Below are 19,137 nucleotides of genomic sequence, written 5' to 3'. Positions count from 1 at the left end.
CAACCTACCATCTTTCTCCCTCTCCCTGTCACTCTCTCTCTTCCTCTTCATGTTTGTACACCTCTCTCCTTGGCTTCTCTCTGATTTCTCCTACTCCATATTTTCTTCACACCAGCCCATTCCTTTTAAATGGTAATGGTCAACACTACCCTAAATATCCCTTTCTTGCTTTTATTATTCATAATAAGGTATAAAGTTCCCCTTTAAATCCTTGAGGGAGAGTGAATGAGTGTACAACAAAGGCAGAAGAGGTTTGCATCGTCATTAGGCTCTCTGGCTCTCTCTTACCCTGATCTCTGACCTCTCTCGCTGTCTGTCTTATCACAAGTGCTCCTGGGGTGCATCCAGAGTGGGATGCACTGTACCCTGTCCCTGGTGGGAGAGCCAATCATGTACCCCAAAATGAATGCCTTCCTGTACCTCCTCCACACACACCGCGTCTCCAGCTTCGTAGTCACTGACGCACAGTTCCCCCAGGAGATCAGGTGGGGGCGTCACTGAAGGTCTTGGAGGTGAAGGTCTTTATTTTCTTACTGTAACCTTTCTTTTCTCTAGGGTGTCTTCATAAACACAACCACGTTGAGGCTTTCTTTTCTCTAGGGTGTCTTCACAAACACAACCACGTTGAGGCTTTCTTTTCTCTAGGGTGTCTTCACAAACACAACCACGTTGAGGCTTTCTTTTCTCTAGGGTGTGTCTTCACAAACACAACCACGTTGAGGCTTTCTTTTCTCTAGGGTGTCTTCACAAACACAACCACGTTGAGGCTTTCTTTTCTCTAGGGTGTCTTCATAAACACAACCACGTTGAGGCTTTCTTTTCTCTAGGGTGTCTTCACAAACACAACCACGTTGAGGCTTTCTTTTCTCTAGGGTGTGTCTTCACAACCACGTTGAGGCTTTCTTTTCTCGAGGGTGTCTTCACAAACACAAACACGTTGAGGCTTTCTTTTCTCTAGGGTGTCTTCACAAACACAACCACGTTGAGGCTTTCTTTTCTCTAGGGTGTGTCTTCACAACCACGTTGAGGCTTTCTTTTCTCTAGGGTGTCTTCACAAACACAAACACGTTGAGGCTTTCTTTTCTCTAGGGTGTCTTCACAAACACAACCACGTTGAGGCTTTCTTTTCTCTAGGGTGTGTCTTCACAACCACGTTGAGGCTTTCTTTTCTCTAGGGTGTCTTCACAAACACAACCACGTTGAGGCTTTCTTTTCTCTAGGGTGTCTTCATAAACACAACCACGTTGAGGCTTTCTTTTCTCTAGGGTGTCTTCATAAACACAACCACGTTGAGGCTTTCTTTTCTCTAGGGTGTCTTCACAAACACAACCACGTTGAGGCTTTCTTTTCTCTAGGGTGTCTTCATAAACACAACCACGTTGAGGCTTTCTTTTCTCTAGGGTGTCTTCATAAACACAACCACGTTGAGGCTTTCTTTTCTCTAGGGTGTCTTCAAAAACACAACCACGTTGAGGCTTTCTTTTCTCTAGGGTGTCTTCATAAACACAACCACGTTGAGGCTTTCTTTTCTCTAGGGTGTCTTCACAAACACAACCACGTTGAGGCTTTCTTTTCTCTAGGGTGTGTCTTCACAACCACGTTGAGGCTTTCTTTTCTCTAGGGTGTCTTCATAAACACAACCACGTTGAGGCTTTCTTTTCTCTAGGGTGTCTTCACAAACACAACCACGTTGAGGCTTTCTTTTCTCTAGGGTGTGTCTTCACAACCACGTTGAGGCTTTCTTTTCTCTAGGGTGTCTTCACAAACACAAACACGTTGAGGCTTTCTTTTCTCTAGGGTGTCTTCACAAACACAACCACGTTGAGGCTTTCTTTTCTCTAGGGTGTGTCTTCACAACCACGTTGAGGCTTTCTTTTCTCTAGGGTGTCTTCACAAACACAAACACGTTGAGGCTTTCTTTTCTCTAGGGTGTCTTCAAAAACACAACCACGTTGAGGCTTTCTTTTCTCTAGGGTGTGTCTTCACAACCACGTTGAGGCTTTCTTTTCTCTAGGGTGTCTTCATAAACACAACCACGTTGAGGCTTTCTTTTCTCTAGGGTGTCTTCACAAACACAACCACGTTGAGGCTTTCTTTTCTCTAGGGTGTCTTCATAAACACAACCACGTTGAGGCTTTCTTTTCTCTAGGGTGTCTTCATAAACACAACCACGTTGAGGCTTTCTTTTCTCTAGGGTGTCTTCACAAACACAACCACGTTGAGGCTGTCTTTTCTCTAGGGTGTCTTCATAAACACAACCACGTTGAGGCTTTCTTTTCTCTAGGGTGTCTTCATAAACACAAACACGTTGAGGCTGTCTTTTCTCTAGGGTGTCTTCATAAACACAACCACGTTGAGGCTTTCTTTTCTCTAGGGTGTCTTCACAAACACAACCACGTTGAGGCTTTCTTTTCTCTAGGGTGTCTTCATAAACACAACCACGTTGAGGCTTTCTTTTCTCTAGGGTGTCTTCATAAACACAGCCACGTTGAGGCTTTCTTTTCTCTAGGGTGTCTTCACAAACACAACCACGTTGAGGCTTTCTTTTCTCTAGGGTGTCTTCATAAACACAACCACGTTGAGGCTTTCTTTTCTCTAGGGTGTCTTCATAAACACAACCACGTTGAGGCTTTCTTTTCTCTAGGGTGTCTTCACAAACACAACCACGTTGAGGCTTTCTTTTCTCTAGGGTGTGTCTTCACAACCACGTTGAGGCTTTCTTTTCTCTAGGGTGTCTTCACAAACACAAACACGTTGAGGCTTTCTTTTCTCTAGGGTGTCTTCACAAACACAACCACGTTGAGGCTTTCTTTTCTCTAGGGTGTGTCTTCACAACCACGTTGAGGCTTTCTTTTCTCTAGGGTGTCTTCATAAACACAACCACGTTGAGGCTTTCTTTTCTCTAGGGTGTCTTCACAAACACAACCACGTTGAGGCTTTCTTTTCTCTAGGGTGTCTTCACAAACACATAACCACATTGAGGCTTTATTTTCTCTAGGGTGTCTTCACAAACACATAACCACATTGAGGCTTCTGGCTAAGGCAGGGCCGAGCCAGGTCAAATAAGAGCATTAATCTGGAACAATATTGAAAATCACAGTTTCCACTGTGTCTGTCAGGCTGGCATTGTCCCCCCCCCCCCCCCCCCCCCTGCGCTCCTGGCCTCATGAAAAATAAATCTTCACCTTGCATGTCCTTGAGTACACACAGTCACACACTGAGTGTACAAAACAATAAGAACACCTTCTCTTTCCATGATATAGACTGACCAGGTGAATCCAGGTGAAAGCTATGATCCCTTTTTGATGTCAATTGTTAAATCCACTTCAATCAGTATAGATAAAGGGGAGGAGACAGATTGAAGATTGTTAAACCTTGAGACAATTGAGACATGGATTGTGTATGTGAGCCATTCAGAGGTTGAATGGGCAAGACAAAATATGTAAGTGCCTTTGAACAGGGTATGGTAGTAGGTGCCAGGCGCATCGGTTCTTGTCAAGAACTGCAACGCTGCTGGGTTTTTCATGCTCAAGTCCACCACCCAAAGGACATCCAGCCAACTTGATACAACTGTGGGAAGCATTGGAGTCAACGTGGGCCAGCATCCCGGGGGAACGCTTTCGACACCTTGCAGAGTCCATGCCCCGACAATTTGATGCTGTTCTGAGGGCAAAAGGGGGGGTGCAACTCAATATTAGGTAGGTGTTCTTTATGTTTTGTACACTCAGTGTATATGCACAGTGGTAAACGACTAGTACACACACAAAGTTTCTTGACACACACACATACAGCCCTTATCAACAGGAAGGAGTGTTGAGCACAATGAGAGAAGCAGATTAAGTGTCTGAGTCGGGGGAACAAGAGAATACGACAGCACACTGATGTCAGTTCAGAATGTCTCTCTCTCCCCTGTAGAAGACACTGTTCTGCTCTGCTAAGCATTCTGAGGACAGAACAGAACACTTTGGCAACACACAATTAAAACCTCTTTGGAACCGACTGCTGAATAGAGCAGAGCAGTCTTGGAGAGGCACTGACTGCTCCACTTGCCTGTGTCACTGACTCAACGTCCACCCAACCTTCCTACAACGCCCCCCCCTAACTTTTCTACGACATCCCCCACTAATGTTCGTACAGTAGTACGTTTCTCTTCCTTTCCTATGAAAGTTGAAATGGCATTTGATTGAACATGTTAAAAGCAGGCTTCACAGCACTATAAGTGCATTATTCATTGCTACAGCCAACTACCTGTACAATACTAGGGTTCCTCAGTTGCCATGTTATTGCCAAAGCGTTGACCTCCAGTCACGTATCAGTTTTAGAGGTAAATATCGACCCTCATACCCACATATTTACCTTGCTGGTCCCTGATCCAAAGCTCCCCTCTGACCTTTGAACCATATCCAAACAGATAATTCTTCCTAGGCAGAAGCCCAACCAGATGGCTTGTTCCTGCCAGGTCATCCTATCGTGTCATTGGCTGTGGCCCTGCCTTGTCTGTTGTCCTAACATGTCATTAGCTGTGGCTCTACTTTGTCTGTCATCCTATCATGCCATTGGCTGTGGCCCTGCCTTGTCTGTCATCCTATTTTGTCATTAGCTGTGGCCCTGCCTTGTCTGCCTGACTTACAGTATGGTCCCTGCTCCCTGGTCTGTCAGAGCAGGGAATGGGGTTATTACTATGGTTGTACTGTGGGATATTTATTGGAGTGAATAGTGTTTTTTGTTTTGTTCCAACCTCTACCAAACCTCTTTGACATTGTCTGTTCCCTTTGTTACTCATGTAGCTACATCCTACATGGGGCGGCAGGTAGCCTAGTGGTTAGAGCGTTGGAAGCTGACAAGGTAAAAATGTTGTTCTGCCCCTGAACAAGACAGTTATCCCACTGTTCCTAGGCAGTCATTGAAAATAAGAATTTGTTAACTGACTTGTCTAGTTAAATAAAGGTCAAACTAAAAATAAAGTCCTCCTGCTGCTGTACTGGCAGTTTACAGCCATGAGCAATCAAGCCGCCTCTCTCAAAAAAGACTTGAATACTAGTAACGACTTTGCGCTCTCTCCTTTTCTACATCCTTCACACTCTCACTCTCTCATTCACACACTCACTCCTCCTGAAATGGCAGAAAGATATATATCAGTGTACAGCTAAATGTTTTTGATCGCTACTGAAATACCTACTTCCTGTGCTTGGCCCTCCTTTGTTTAACATAATAAATGTCTCCCTATCCTCCGGATGTGTAACAAACTCACTAAAAGTGGCAGTAATAAAGTCTCTCTTGAAAAAGCCAAACCTTGACCCCCCCAAAAAATTTAATAAATAAATAAATAGACTATCGGCCTATATTGAATCTCCCATTCCTCTCAATGAAAAAAGAAAAAGAAAACTGTTGCAACTCACTATCAGAACTCAGGATAAGACCCAGATGCAGACAGCTAGAGTCACAGATGTTTGTTGACCCAAACAGGGGCCAGGCAAAAGACAGGTCAAAGACAGGCAGAGTTCCATAATCCAGGGCAGAGTCAATAAGGTACAGAACAGCAGGCAGACTCAGGGTCAAGACAGGCAGAGGTTTGTAAACGGGTACGAGTCAGGCAGGTACAGAATGGCAGGCAGGCTCAGGGTCAGGGCAGGCAGAATGGTCAGAACCGGGGAAACTAGGAAACAGAACTTGAGAAAGCAGGGAGACGGGAAAACATGCTGGTAAGACCTGACATGACAAGACAAACTGGCAACAGACAAACAGAACACAGGTATAAATACACTCGGGATAATGAGGAAGATGGGCGACACCTGGAGGGAGTGGAAACAAGCACAAAGACAGGTGAAACAGATCAGGGTGTGACACTCACTGCCTTCCTGAAGACACACAATGTATACAAAACCCGCCAGTCTGGTTTTAGATTCCATCATATTACTGAGACCACACTCGTGAAGGTGGTAAATTACCTTTTAATGGCGTCAGACCAAGGCCCTGCGTCTATCCTCGTGCTCCTAGACCGTATTGCCGCTTTCTCCACCATCGATCACCACTTTCTTTTGGAGAGATTGGAACTGTAATTGGTCTACTCTGTCAAGTTCTTGCCTGGTTTAGATCTTATCTGTTGGAAATATATTTGTTTGTCTCCCTGGATGGTTTGTCCTCTGACAAATCAATGGTAAGTTTTGGTGGTCCTCAAAGTTCCGTTCTAGGACCACTATTGTTTTCACTATATATGCTACCTCTTGGTGATGTCATTCGGAAACACAATGTCAACTTTCACTGCTATGCAGACAACACAGCTGCACACTTCATTAAAACATGGTGAAGCCCCAATATGGCCTACTCTGGACGCCTGTGTTTCATACATAAGGAAGTGGATGGCATCAAATGTTTTACTTTTAAACTTGGACATAAAAGAGATGCTAGTTCTAAGTCCCAAGAAACAAAGAGATCTGATGTCGGATCTGACAATGAATCTCGATGTACAGTGGTCTCAAATAAAACTGTGAAGGGCCTCGTCGTTAGTCTGGACCCTGATCTCTCTATTGAAGAACATATCAACAATATTTCAAGAGCAGCCTTTTCCCATCTTTGTAACATTGCAAAAATCTGCAACTTTTTGTCCAAAAATTATACAGTAATGCTTTTGGTCCTGCCATACATACCTACACTTACACTGCGGTCACAAGATGCCAGCCTCATTATTGTTCCTAGAATTTCTAAGCAAACAGCTGGAGGCAGGGCTTTCTCCTAAGAGCTACATTTTTAAGGAATGGTCTGCCGATCAACTCATCTCTTCAGTAGGTCCTATGATTATGGTACCATTCTGATTTGCTTCTAACAGTACCAAAAATTAGAACAGGACATGGTAGAAATAGTTTTAGTTACTAAGCTCCGTGGTCCTGGAATTCTGTCATGAACATTTAAAAATGTGATCTAGTTTCGTTGGTGGAGTTTAAACACTTGATCGATGTATATATCATAGAGTGTAATTGTTTTTAGGCCAGCTGTTTTTAGTCAAGACGTTGGTGTTTTTAATGTACAATGTAATTGTTATACTGTATGTGTGTTTATAGTTTTGTTTAATGTTGTGTTAGTGTATGTAAATTGTTTTGTCTGAAACGTTGTTCCCTCTGCTGCTATTGGACCAGGTCTCTCTTGGAAAAGAGATGTTATCTCAATGAGAAAAAACCTGTATAAATAAAGGTCAAATAAATAAAATAAATAAAAAAATTGTCTGGCCCAGGGGTGCGAAGGTGAATGGCAAGGCACTGAAGTGACGAACACCCTTGCTTTCTCTGCCTAGCCAGCTGCCCTCTCTGCACTGGGATTCTCTACCTCTGACCCTATTACGGGGGCTGAGTCACTGGCTTGCTCGCGCTCTCCCATCCTTCTTATCCTCGGGCTTGTGCGGTGGGGGAGATCTTCGTGGGCTATACTCGGCCTTGTCTCAGAGTAGTAAGTTAGTGGTCTGTTGATATCCCTATGGTGGTATGGGTGCTGTGCTTTTGCAAAGTGTGTGGGGTTAATTCCAGCTTGGTTGGCCCTGTCCGGGGGTAACTTTGGATGGAGCCACAGTGGCTTTATAAATTTGTATTTGTATTTATTATGGATCCCCATTAGCTGCTGTCAAAGCAGCAGCTACTCTTCCTGGGTTCCAGCAAAATTAAGGCAGTTTATACCATTTTAAACACATTACAATACATTCACAGATTTCACAACACATGTGTGCCCTCAGGCCCCTACTCCACCACTACCACATATCTGCAGTACTAAATCCATGTGTGTATAGTGCGTATGTTATCGTCGTGTGTGTGTGTGTGTGTGTGTGTGCATGTGTCTGTGCCAATGTTTGTGTTGCTTCACAGTCCCCGCTGTTCCATAAGGTGTTCTTATATCTGTTTTTTAAATCTAATTTTACTGCTTGTGTCAGTTATGTGATTGATTGAATTTGATTGATCTCTCCGGAAAGAGGACCCAATCCTGTGGCATTATTACAGTCGACTGTAGTCCAGTAACATTCACTGGTTAACATGTTGAGGTGCAAAATCGTCTTGGCAGCCTGCCAAACTCGAGGAACAGAGAACCGCAAACTAAAATGTTTCTCGCCTGCTGTGTCACACTGATCTCTCTCTCTCTCTGATCTCACTCTCTCTCTCTCTCTCTCTGATCTCACTCTCTCTCTCTCTCTCTCTCTCTCTCTCTCTCTCTCTCTCTCTCTCTCTCTGATCTCACTCACTCACTAGAATCCCCTCACTCTCTTTCTCTCCCTATCTCTCCCTCCCCCTCTATCTCATTCCTGTTTCGTATTCCTCTCTGGCCTCTTCCCCTCCAAGAGTCTAGTACTGTTGACCCATTTCTATGAAAATATATATATATTTTTAAATCTGTCCAAATGCATGATCGTTATCCATAGAAAGTGTCCTAATTTGAAGAGGCAACAGTAGAGAATCTTCATCATCTCCACGATTGAAAATTAAAAGGCAGGAGAGTTAAAAAAGAAACTCCAAACAGTTAAGAGTGGTTGCCGTGGCAATGATGTGCGCCTTCTGACGTCTTATCTTTTCACTCTCCAGGAGCCCAGTGCTTCCTGGGAGTTTTCCTTTACCAGTCAATGTGGATAGAGACTACAGTAGCACTCTCCCTGAAGTATTACTAGCTTTACATACTGGCTGGCATAACAGGAATATGCTATACTGTGTTTCTATCATATACTGTACATGTAAATGCTGAAATTCACATGCACAGACATCGCAATGTCACCTGCTGGATGGTTGAAGAGGTATTGTACAGTGTGATGATAATATATGTTCATACATCAGTATGCTGGTCCTTTATTGTGGCCGAGATTAGTGGAAATGTCTATTTCTTCTTGATTATAATGATATACAGTACCAGGAGCACTGTAGTGCAATGTGCTTCCATTCAATATCATACAATTCTCTGTGGTTGAAATGAGAGAAATATGAATACGAAAATAGGAAAGGTCTGTTTATGCCATTGGGGAGTTTTGAGTGACAAATAATGGCAATAATCTCTGCAGCTTTCTACTCCAGCTTTTTTAGATCGTCAACAACATGTCAGTGGAATGGGAATCTCAGTGTTTCTTTGTAATCCATTCCAAGCCTGCATTTAATGGTCTGTTGTTGCCAGACAGCTTCTCAGCTTCGTGAGGAAACTCAACTCAACTCTGGGACTGATTAGTGAACAGTAACCCCCAAACACATTTCTGAAATATGCAAGTCACTGCCGAAGTCTGGGTTTGAACCTGTCTTCATTAAGGAACTACAGATGTAGACTATTTTATGAGTCGAGTTTTACAGCAACCCTCTCTTATTCTCCCAAGACTTATGGCAGCAAATGATAGCGAACAGAACTTTCACCAACTATTAAGTCTCTCTCTCTCTCTGAAACATTTCACAGGGAATATATCACACCTCTGAGCGGAAGAGAAACACTGTCTGCCATCTGCCTTGGAAACAGTTCATGAAGTTCACTCTGCTCTGCCATGCACTGGAGAAATATAGAAGAGGGGGCATTTTGGTTCTAACTTCTAAGAAGAGGACCTTGACTCTGCTTGCAACACATGTTTTCCATCTGAATAGAATAGTTGGAACTCCAATGCCTTTGGTGACGTTCTGCAGAATAACTATATTTTATTATTCCTTGTATTACACACACACACACACACACACACACACACACACACACACACACAGTGGCAAGAAAAAGTATGTGAACCCTTTGGAATTACCTTGATTTCTGCATGAATTTGTCATAAAATTTGATCTGATCTTCATCTAAGTCACAATAATAGACAAACACAGTCTGCTTAAACTAATATCACACAAGCAATTATAATTTTTCATGTCTTTATTGAACACACCGTGTAAACATTCACAGTGTAGTGTGGAAAAAGTATGTGAACCCTTGGATTTAATAACTGGTTGACCCTCCTTTGGCAGCAATAAACTCTACCAAATGTTTTCTGTAGTTGCGGATCAGACCTGCACAACGGTCAGGAGGAATATTGGACCAGTCATCTTTACAAAACTGTTTCAGTTCAGCAATATTCTTAGGATGTTTGGAGTGAACCACTCTCGAGGTCATGCCACAGCATTTTAAATCCGGTTGGGGTCAGGACTCTGACTTGGCCACTCCAGAAGGTGTATTGTCTTCTGTTGAAGCCATTCTGTTGTTGATTTACTTCTGTGTTTTGGGTTGTTGTCCTGTTGCATCACCCAACTTCTGTTGAGCTTCAATTGGTGGACAGATAGCCTTACATTGTCCTGCAAAATGTCTTGATAAACTTGGGAATTAATTTTTTCGTCGATGATAGCAAGCTGTCCAGGCCCTGAGGCAGGAAAGCAGCCCCAAACCATGATGCTCCCTCCACCATACTTTACAGTTGAGATGAGGTTTTGATGTTGGTGTGCCTTTTTATCTCCACACATAATGTTGTGTGTTCCTTCCAAACAACTCAACTTTAGTTTAATCTGTCCACAGAATATTTTGCCAGAAGCGTTGTGGAACATCCAGGTGTTCTTTTGCGAACTTCAGATGTGCAGCAATGTTTTTTTTGGACAGCATTGGCTTCTTCCGTGGTGTCCTCCCATGAACACCATTCTTGTTTAGTAATTTACATATCGTAGACTCGTCAACAGATGTTAGCATGTTCCAGAGATTTCTGTAAGTCTTTAGCTGACACTCTAGGATTCTTCTTAACCTTATTGAGCATTCTGCACTGTGCTCTTGCAGTCATCTTTGCAGGACGGCCACTCCTAGGGAGAGTAGCAACACTGCTGAACTTTCTCCATTTATAGACAATTTGTTTTACCGTGGACTGATGAACATCAAGGCTTTTAGAGATACTTGTGTAACCCTTTCCAGGTTCATGCAAGTCAACAATTCTTAATCTTAGGTCTTCTGAGATCTCTTTTGTTCGAGGCATGGTTCACATCAGGCAAGGAATAGCAAACTAACATTTGTGACTGTTTTTATAGGGCAGGGTAGCTCAAACCAACATCTCCAATCTCGTCTCATTGATTGGACTCCAGGTTAGCTGACTCCTGACTCCAATTAGCTTTAGGAAAAGTCATTGGCCTAGGGGTTCACATTTTTTCCAACCTACACTGTGAATGTTTAAAAATACAATAATTTGTGTGTTATTAGTATAAGCACACTGCGTTTGTCTATTGTTGTGACTAAGATGAAGATCAGATCAAATTGTATGATTCATTTATGCATTATTTTTCTTGCCATTGTACACATACACACTCATTCCCCCCATGTTTTTGTGTTGGTCTGACTGAGTCACCCAATGAATGAATTTCAAGAAGTGACCTGAGGAACAGTAGGAAATGTAGACTCCTATAACCCTGAGCCTTTTCAGACACTGGATGTGTTCTTTCTTTGGAGAATTTATATGACGACATGAATTTACTACATGTAAGGTGGGAAAACGGGACAGAGATGTGTTAAATATCTTGCTTGATAAGAAGATGCTGTTGTAATGTTGTTAATCTATGTATGTAATCTATGGAGTCGGGTTCTGTTTCTTTACAGTGGTTATCTATTAGAGGTCTCTAGAAGATGAGTTACAACTCTCCTCCCCAACTCTCCCCTCCTATCCTTTCAGGGTATCCTGATTTACCCAGTATTATAAGAATACCCAATGCATCTGTGTTTCTCTCAAAGTTTTTAACAGTGTGTGAGTGCAGGCACACACATGCACACACACACACACTCCCTCTGACAGTGTATCTAATTCAATCGCCTTCATTAGCCCTTTTCTAGAAAGCAGCTGAAGAAAAACTGCACTCAGTGGCCTCGTAGCATAACAACCTTGAAAATAGATATGGGCTGTAAAATGTTTTATTGGGATGTCTTCACTTCCTGGCTACAATCAGCCTACCAGCTTCCCCCCTCTGAGGCTGCAGTCTATTCTACTCTAGATAATGGACAGGCTTATTACAGCTTCGTGTGTGAACATCTTTTCACTTTTACATCTTGTGGTAAATGCAGTCTAATGGATTGCTGTAATTGCGTCTGTATCAGGCGTTTCACCAGGTATCAAAGTGATTTACTCTGCATTTGGGTAGTCATCCTCATCACCTACCAATGAATGTTTTTAGCACTTAATAAAACACATTTCATGGCAGAAAAACGTTCACTACGCATCAAGAATAGTCGTGGTTAGCAAAGTGAGCAAATTACTGGTAGAATGTATAAACTGCTGTCTGCTTATAATGGACCCCATTATCAATTAGTGTTAGTACCTGTACCCAGTGGTTTTTATTCGGTTCTGCAGGGTTCGGTTTCCACAGATATCTCTCTCTCTCTCTCTCTCTCTCTAGCTCTCTCTCTCTCTCGCCTTCCCTTCTCCCTGGCCCAGTGACTCGTGATGATGTAGCTCTGTACATTATGATGATAGATGGTGCAATATTGGTGGACATACATGGTATACAGTTGAAGTCGGAAGTTTACCTACAACTTAGCCAAATACATTTAAACTCAGTTTGCAAGCATCCCCCTTTTTCCTCCAAACATAACGATGGTCATTATGGCCAAACAGTTATATTTTTGTTTCATCAGAGCAGAGGACATTTATCCAAAAAGTACGATCTTTGTCCCCATGTGCAGTTGCAAATCGTAGTATGGCCTTTTTACGGCAGTGGCTTATTCCTTGCTGAGCAGCCTTTCATTTTATCTCCATATAGGACTTGTTTTACTGTGGATATAGATACTTTTGTACCTGTTTTCTCCAGCATCTTCACAAGGTCCTTTGCTGTTGTTCTGGGATTGATTTGCACTTTTCGCACCAAAGTACGTTCATCTCTAGGAGACAGAACGCGTCTCCTTCCTGAGCAGTATGATGGCTGCGTGGTCCCATGGTGTTTATACTTGCGTACTACTGTTTGTACAGATGAACGTGGTACCTTCAGGCGTTTGGGAATTGCTCCCAAGGATGAACCAGACTTGTGGAGGTCTACAATTCTTTTTTTCTGAGGTCTTGACTGATTTCTTTTGATTTTCCCATGATGTCAAGCAAAGAGGCACTGAGTTTGAAGGTAGGCCTTGAAATACATCCACATGTACACCTCCAATTGGCTCAAATGATGTCATTTAGGCTATAAGAAGCTTCTAAAGCCATGACATCATTTCTGGATTTTTACAAGCTTTTTACAAGCTGTTTAAAGGCAGAGTCAACTTAGTGTATGTAAACGCTTGACCCACTGTAAACAATTGTTGGAAAAATGACTTGTGTCATGCACAAAGTAGATGACCTAACCGACTTGCCAACAAGAAATTTGTGGAGTGGTTTAAAAACGAGTTTTAATGACTCCAACCTAAGTCTATGTAAACTTCCGACTTCAACTGTATTATGGGATGGCTGAAGAAGAGGTTGTTGGTCAATGTATCCTTGTACATGGTGAATGGGATGCATACAAGAAGGTTGCTTCTGAAGGACAAGGGAGCTGCATACATATTTTTTCTGTGCACGTAAATTGGTTTAAAACCGTGCCTACGATTCTATATAAAGTATATCTACATTTTATACGATATATACAAACTATCAATAATTGATAAAACACCTGTGCCAGGCAAGTAATGCCGGGCAGACTCAAAATATTAAAAAAAAAAAAATCTGCCTGCCAGTCTCTCTCGAAGAGGCAGACACTAACAGAGGCAGTGAGTTGGTCCATAATGATCCCTTCCCTCAGTGTGGCTCACAGCTCCCTCTCATGGTGGGCTCCACCCCATCCCTTGTTCAGAAGCGCTCCTCTCCTCCCCTGATCCTCTCTTCTCTCATTCTGACCGTTCAATCTTTCTCTCTGCTCTGCTCTCCAACCTGATTTCATCTCTATGCTGAGGGATTGATGGAGCTGTGCTGTAGCTGCTCTGTTGGCTTTGTAGGGGAGGTGGCTATAAATACCTCACCTCCCTGTCTTCCTCCATGGCCAATTATCCATACCCCACTGAGCTGAAGGGGCCAGAGCCACCTCTAATTCTCTTCGTAGAGAGGGAGAAGGGTAGAGAGAGAGCGAGAGGGAAAGGGAGTGAGCTAGACGGAGAGAGAGACATGTAGGAACAGGGGAGGAGTGTGTACCCAGGTCCCCTTCTCTCCCATCGCCATTCACTTGCTGTCTTTCTGCTAGCGCCAACCTCTTCTCTCACCTATTTACTTTGAGAAAAAAGGCACTGTGAAGTATACTGTACATACTGCAGATGTGAAATAAGAGGCAGTTAGTCAGGGGAGAACCATTCCTTTGCCAGGGAATGGGGGTTAGCCTATTTATTTTGACCCCCATTCCATTTCCTGATGGTGTGTTCCTGACAGTCACAGGTTAATAGATTGCCAGGGGACCTCAGCAGGTAGTGTCTCGCCCCTGGATGCAAGCGTTATGGGCGATGACAGTGATGGAGGTTGACCAATCTTGATTGAGAATGATAGAAGGGGCCTCTTACAGACAGTTCCAGAGGTGGTTTTTCATGTCATTCTACCCTACAGACATGGGGTAACAGTCTGGGAAACACCCATCAGTGTACAAAATTGCGGAGATCTTACGAAAACATAACATTTCAAATACTCTGAACAGCACTTACGACAACATTTGATTCTAAATGTGTAGCTTTAGGTTGCATCCTGTCTCGCTCTCCGTCGGTCACGACAGACAGATGGGGGTGAGGCATTAAGCATCATCACAATCTGGAGAGAGACACAAGTGACATTTATAAAAAGAGATTACTCACCGCGGACTGGAAGAAACTTTTCCCTTTAACGAGTCCGACGAGAAGGATATCCTGCTTTCACTGGAACAGGCCCAGATCCAAGCCTTTTGCGTGAAGAAAAGACACCGGAAAAGGACGCAGATCGGAGATCCTTCTGAGAAGCCGGAGGCGAGCGTGAAAACTCCCAATGCCTTCCATTCTTCTCGCTAACGTGCAATCATTGGAAAATACAATTGATGACCTACTATTAACACATTATCTACCAAGAGAGTTCTCATCTATATTATTCGTTGCCGTCTATTTACCACCACAAAACGAAGCTCGCACTAAGACCGCTCTCAACCAACTCTATGGCCATAAGCAAAGAATAAAATGCTCACCCAGAAGCGGCGCTCCTGGTGGCCGGGGACTTTAATGCAGGCAAACTTAAATCAGTTTTACCAAATTTTTACCAGCATGTCGCATGTGCAACCAGGGGGAAAAAATCCTAGACCACCTGTACTCCACACACAGAGACGCATACAAAGCTCTCCCCCGCCGTCCATTTGACAAATCTGACCATAATTCTATCCTCCTGATTCCTGCTTACAAGCAAAACTAAACCAGGTAGTACCAGTGACTCGCTCAATACGGAAGTGGTCAGATAACGCGGATGCTACACTACAAGACTGTTTTGCTAGCACAGACTGGAATATGTTCCGGGATTCATCCAATGGCATTGAGACCACCTCAGTCATCGGCTTCATCAATAAGTCCATCGATGACGTCGTCCCCACAGTGACTGTATGTACATATCCCAACCAGAAGCCATGGATTACAGGCAACATCTGCATCGAGCTAAAGGCTAGAGCTGCCACTTTCAAGGTGCGGGAGACTAATCCGGACACTTATAAGAAATCACGCTATACCCTCAGACGAACCATCAAACAAGCAAAGCGTCAATACATGATTAAGATTGAATCCTACAACATGGGCTCTGACGCTTGTCGGATGTGGCAGGGCTTAAACTATTACGGACTACAAAGGGAAACCCAGAAGCGAGCTGCCTAGTGACGCAAGCCTACCTGACGAGCTAATTGCATTTTATGCTCGCTTCGAGGCAAGCAACACTGAAGCACGCACAAGAGCACCAGCTGTTCTGGATGACTGTGTGATAACGCTCTTGGTAGCCGACGTGAACAAAACCTTTAAACAGGTCAACATTCACAAAGCCGATGGGCCAGACGGATTACCAGGACGTGTACTCAAAGCTGCGCGGAACAACTGTCAAGTGTCTTCACTGACATTTTCAACCTCTCCCTGACCGAGTCTGTAATACCTACATGTTTCAAGCAGACCCCCATAGTCCCTGTGCCCAAGGAAGCGAAGGTAACCTGCCTAAATGATTACTGCCCTGTGGCACTCACGTCAGTAGCCATGAAGTGCTTTGAAAGGCTGGTTATGGCTCACATCAACAGCATCCTCCCGGACACCCTAGACCCACTCCAATTTGCATACCGCCCCAACAGAACCACAGATGACGCAATCTCAATCGCACTCCACACGGCCCTTTCTCACCTGGACAAGAGAAACACCTTTAGTGAGAATGCTGTTCATTGACTACAGCTCAGCGTTCAACACCATAGTGCTCACGAAGCTCATCACTAAGCAAAGGACTCTTGGACTTAACACCTCCCTCTGCAACTGGATCCTGGACTTCCTGACGGGCCGCCCCCAGGTGGTAAGAGTAGGCAACAACACGTCTGCCACGCTGATCCTTAACACTGGGGCCCCTCAGGGGTGTGTGCTTAGTCCCCTCCTATATTCCCTGTTCACCCACGACTGCGTGGCCAAACACGACTCCAACACCATCATTAAGTTTGCTGACGACACAACAGTGGTAGGCCTGATCACAACAACGATGAGATGGCCTTTAGGGAGGAACTGGCAGTGTGGTGCCAGGACAACAACCTCTCACTCAATGTGAGCAAGACAAAGGAGCTGATCGTGGACCACAGGAAAAGGCGGGCCAAACAGGCCCCCGTTAACATCGACAGGGCTGTAGTGGAGCGGGTCCAGAGTTTCAAGTTCCTTGGTGTCCACATCACTAACGAACTATCATGGTCCAAACATACCAAGACAGTCGTGAAGAGGGCACGACAAAACCTTTTCCCTCTCAGGAAACTGAAAAGATTTAGCATGGGTCCCCAGATACTCAAACGGTTCTACAGCTGCACCATCGAGAGCATCCTGACTGGTTGCATGACCGCCTGGTATGGCAACTGCTTGGCATCTCACTATAAGGCGCTACAGAGGGTAGTGCGAACGGCCCAGTACATCACTGGGGTCAAGCTTCCTGCCATCCAGGACCTACAGTTGAAGTCGGAAGTTTACATACACCTTAGCCAAATACATTTAAACTTAGTTTTTCACAATTCCTGACATTTAATCCTAGTTAACATTCCCTGTTTTAGGTCAGTTAGGATCACCACTTTATTTTAATGTGAAATGTCAGAATAATAGGAGAGAGTGGTTTATTTCAGCTTTTATTTCTTTCATCACATTCCCAGTGGGTCAGACGTTTTCATACACTCAATTAGTATTTGGTAGCATTGCCTTTCAATTGTCTAACTTGGGTCAAATGTTTCAGGTAGCCTTCCACAAGCTTCCCACAATAAGTTGGGTGAATGTTGGCGTATTCCTCCTGACAGAGCTGGTGTAACTGAATCAGGTTTGTAGGCCTCCTTGCTCGCACACACTTTTTCAGTTCTGCCCACAAATTTTCTATAGGATTGAGGTCAGGGCTTTGTGATGGCCAATCCAATACCTTGACTTTGTTGACCTTAAGCCATTTTGCCACATCTTTGGAAGTATGCTTTGAGTCATTGTCCATTTGGAAGACCCATTTGCGACCAAGCTTTAACTTCCTGACTGATGTCTTGAGATGTTGCTTCAATATATCCACATCATTTTCCTACCTCATGATGTCATCTATTTTGTGAAGTGCACCAGTCCCTCCTGCAGCAAAGCACCTCCACAACATGATGCTGCCACCCACATGCTTCACGGTTGGGATGGTGTTCTTTGGCTTGCAAACCTCCCCCCTTTTCCTCCAAACATAACGATGGTCATTATGGCCAAACAGCTCTATTTTTGTTTCATCAGACCAGAGGATATTTCTCCAAAAAGTATGATCTTTGTCCCCATGTGCAGTTGCAAACTGTAGTCTGGCTTTTTTATGGCGGTTTTGGAGCAGTGGCTTCTTCCTTGCTGAGCGGCCTTTCAGGTTATGTCGATTTAGGACTTGTTTTACTGTGGATATAGATACTTTTGTACCTGTTTCCTCCAGCATCTTCACAAGGTCCTTTGCTGTTGTTCTGGGATTGATTTGCACTTTTCACACCAAAGTACGTTCATCTAGGAGACAGAACGCGTCTCCTTCCTGAGCAGTATGACGGCTGTGTGGTCCCATGGTTTTGTATTTGCATACTATTGTTTGTACAGATGAACGTGGTACCTCCAGGCGTTTGGAAATTGCTCCCAAGGATGAACCAGACTTATGGAGGTCTACAATTCTTTTTTTCTGAGGTCTTGACTGATTTCTTTTGATTTTCCCATGATGTCAAGCAAAGAGGCACTGAGTTTGAAGGTAGGTCTTGAAATACATCCACAGGTACACCTCCAATTGACTCAAATGATGTCAATTAGCCTATCAGAAGCTTCTAAAGCCATGACATCATTTTCTGGAATTTTCCAAGCTGTTTAAAGGCACAATCAACTTACTGTATGTAAACTTCTGACCCACTGGAATTGTGATACAGTGAGTTATAAGTGAAACAATCTGTCTGTAAAGAATTGTTGGAAAAATTACTTGTGTCATGCACAAAGTAGATGTCCTAACCGACTTGCCAAAACAATAGTTTGTTAACAAGAATTTTGTGGAGTGGTTAAAAACAAGTTTTAATGACTCTAACCTAATGACTCTAACCTAAGTGTATGTAAACTTCCGACTTCAACTGTGTATAATAAACGGTGTCAGAGGAAAGCCCATACAATTGTCAGAGACTCCAGTCACCCAAGTTACAGACTGTTTTATCTGCTACCGCACGGCAAGTGGTACCGGAGTGCCAAGTCCAGGACCAAAAGGATCCTCTACAGCTTCTACCCCCAAGCCATTAGGCCACTGAACAATTCATAAAAATCGCCACCGAACAATTTACATTTGAGTCTCAAGTTATACAGTTGTAAAGTAATTTCTTGGAAAATCCTCTTGTCCTTTGGTAGTGCCTCTATCCACCCCCTCACTCACCTCACTTGCTTGTTTCTGTCTGTCTCTCTCCCCATCTTCTCTCTTTTCACGCTCTTCCTCTTTCTCTGACAGTGCTGTGTTGTCATGTGTGTATATAGGGAGTAGAGCAACTTAATGACCAGACTTTCATTAGC

Source organism: Salvelinus namaycush, chromosome 34 (assembly GCF_016432855.1).
Source record: "Salvelinus namaycush isolate Seneca chromosome 34, SaNama_1.0, whole genome shotgun sequence".
Lineage (NCBI taxonomy): Eukaryota > Metazoa > Chordata > Actinopteri > Salmoniformes > Salmonidae > Salvelinus > Salvelinus namaycush.
Note: the sequence above shows the minus strand (reverse complement) of the source record.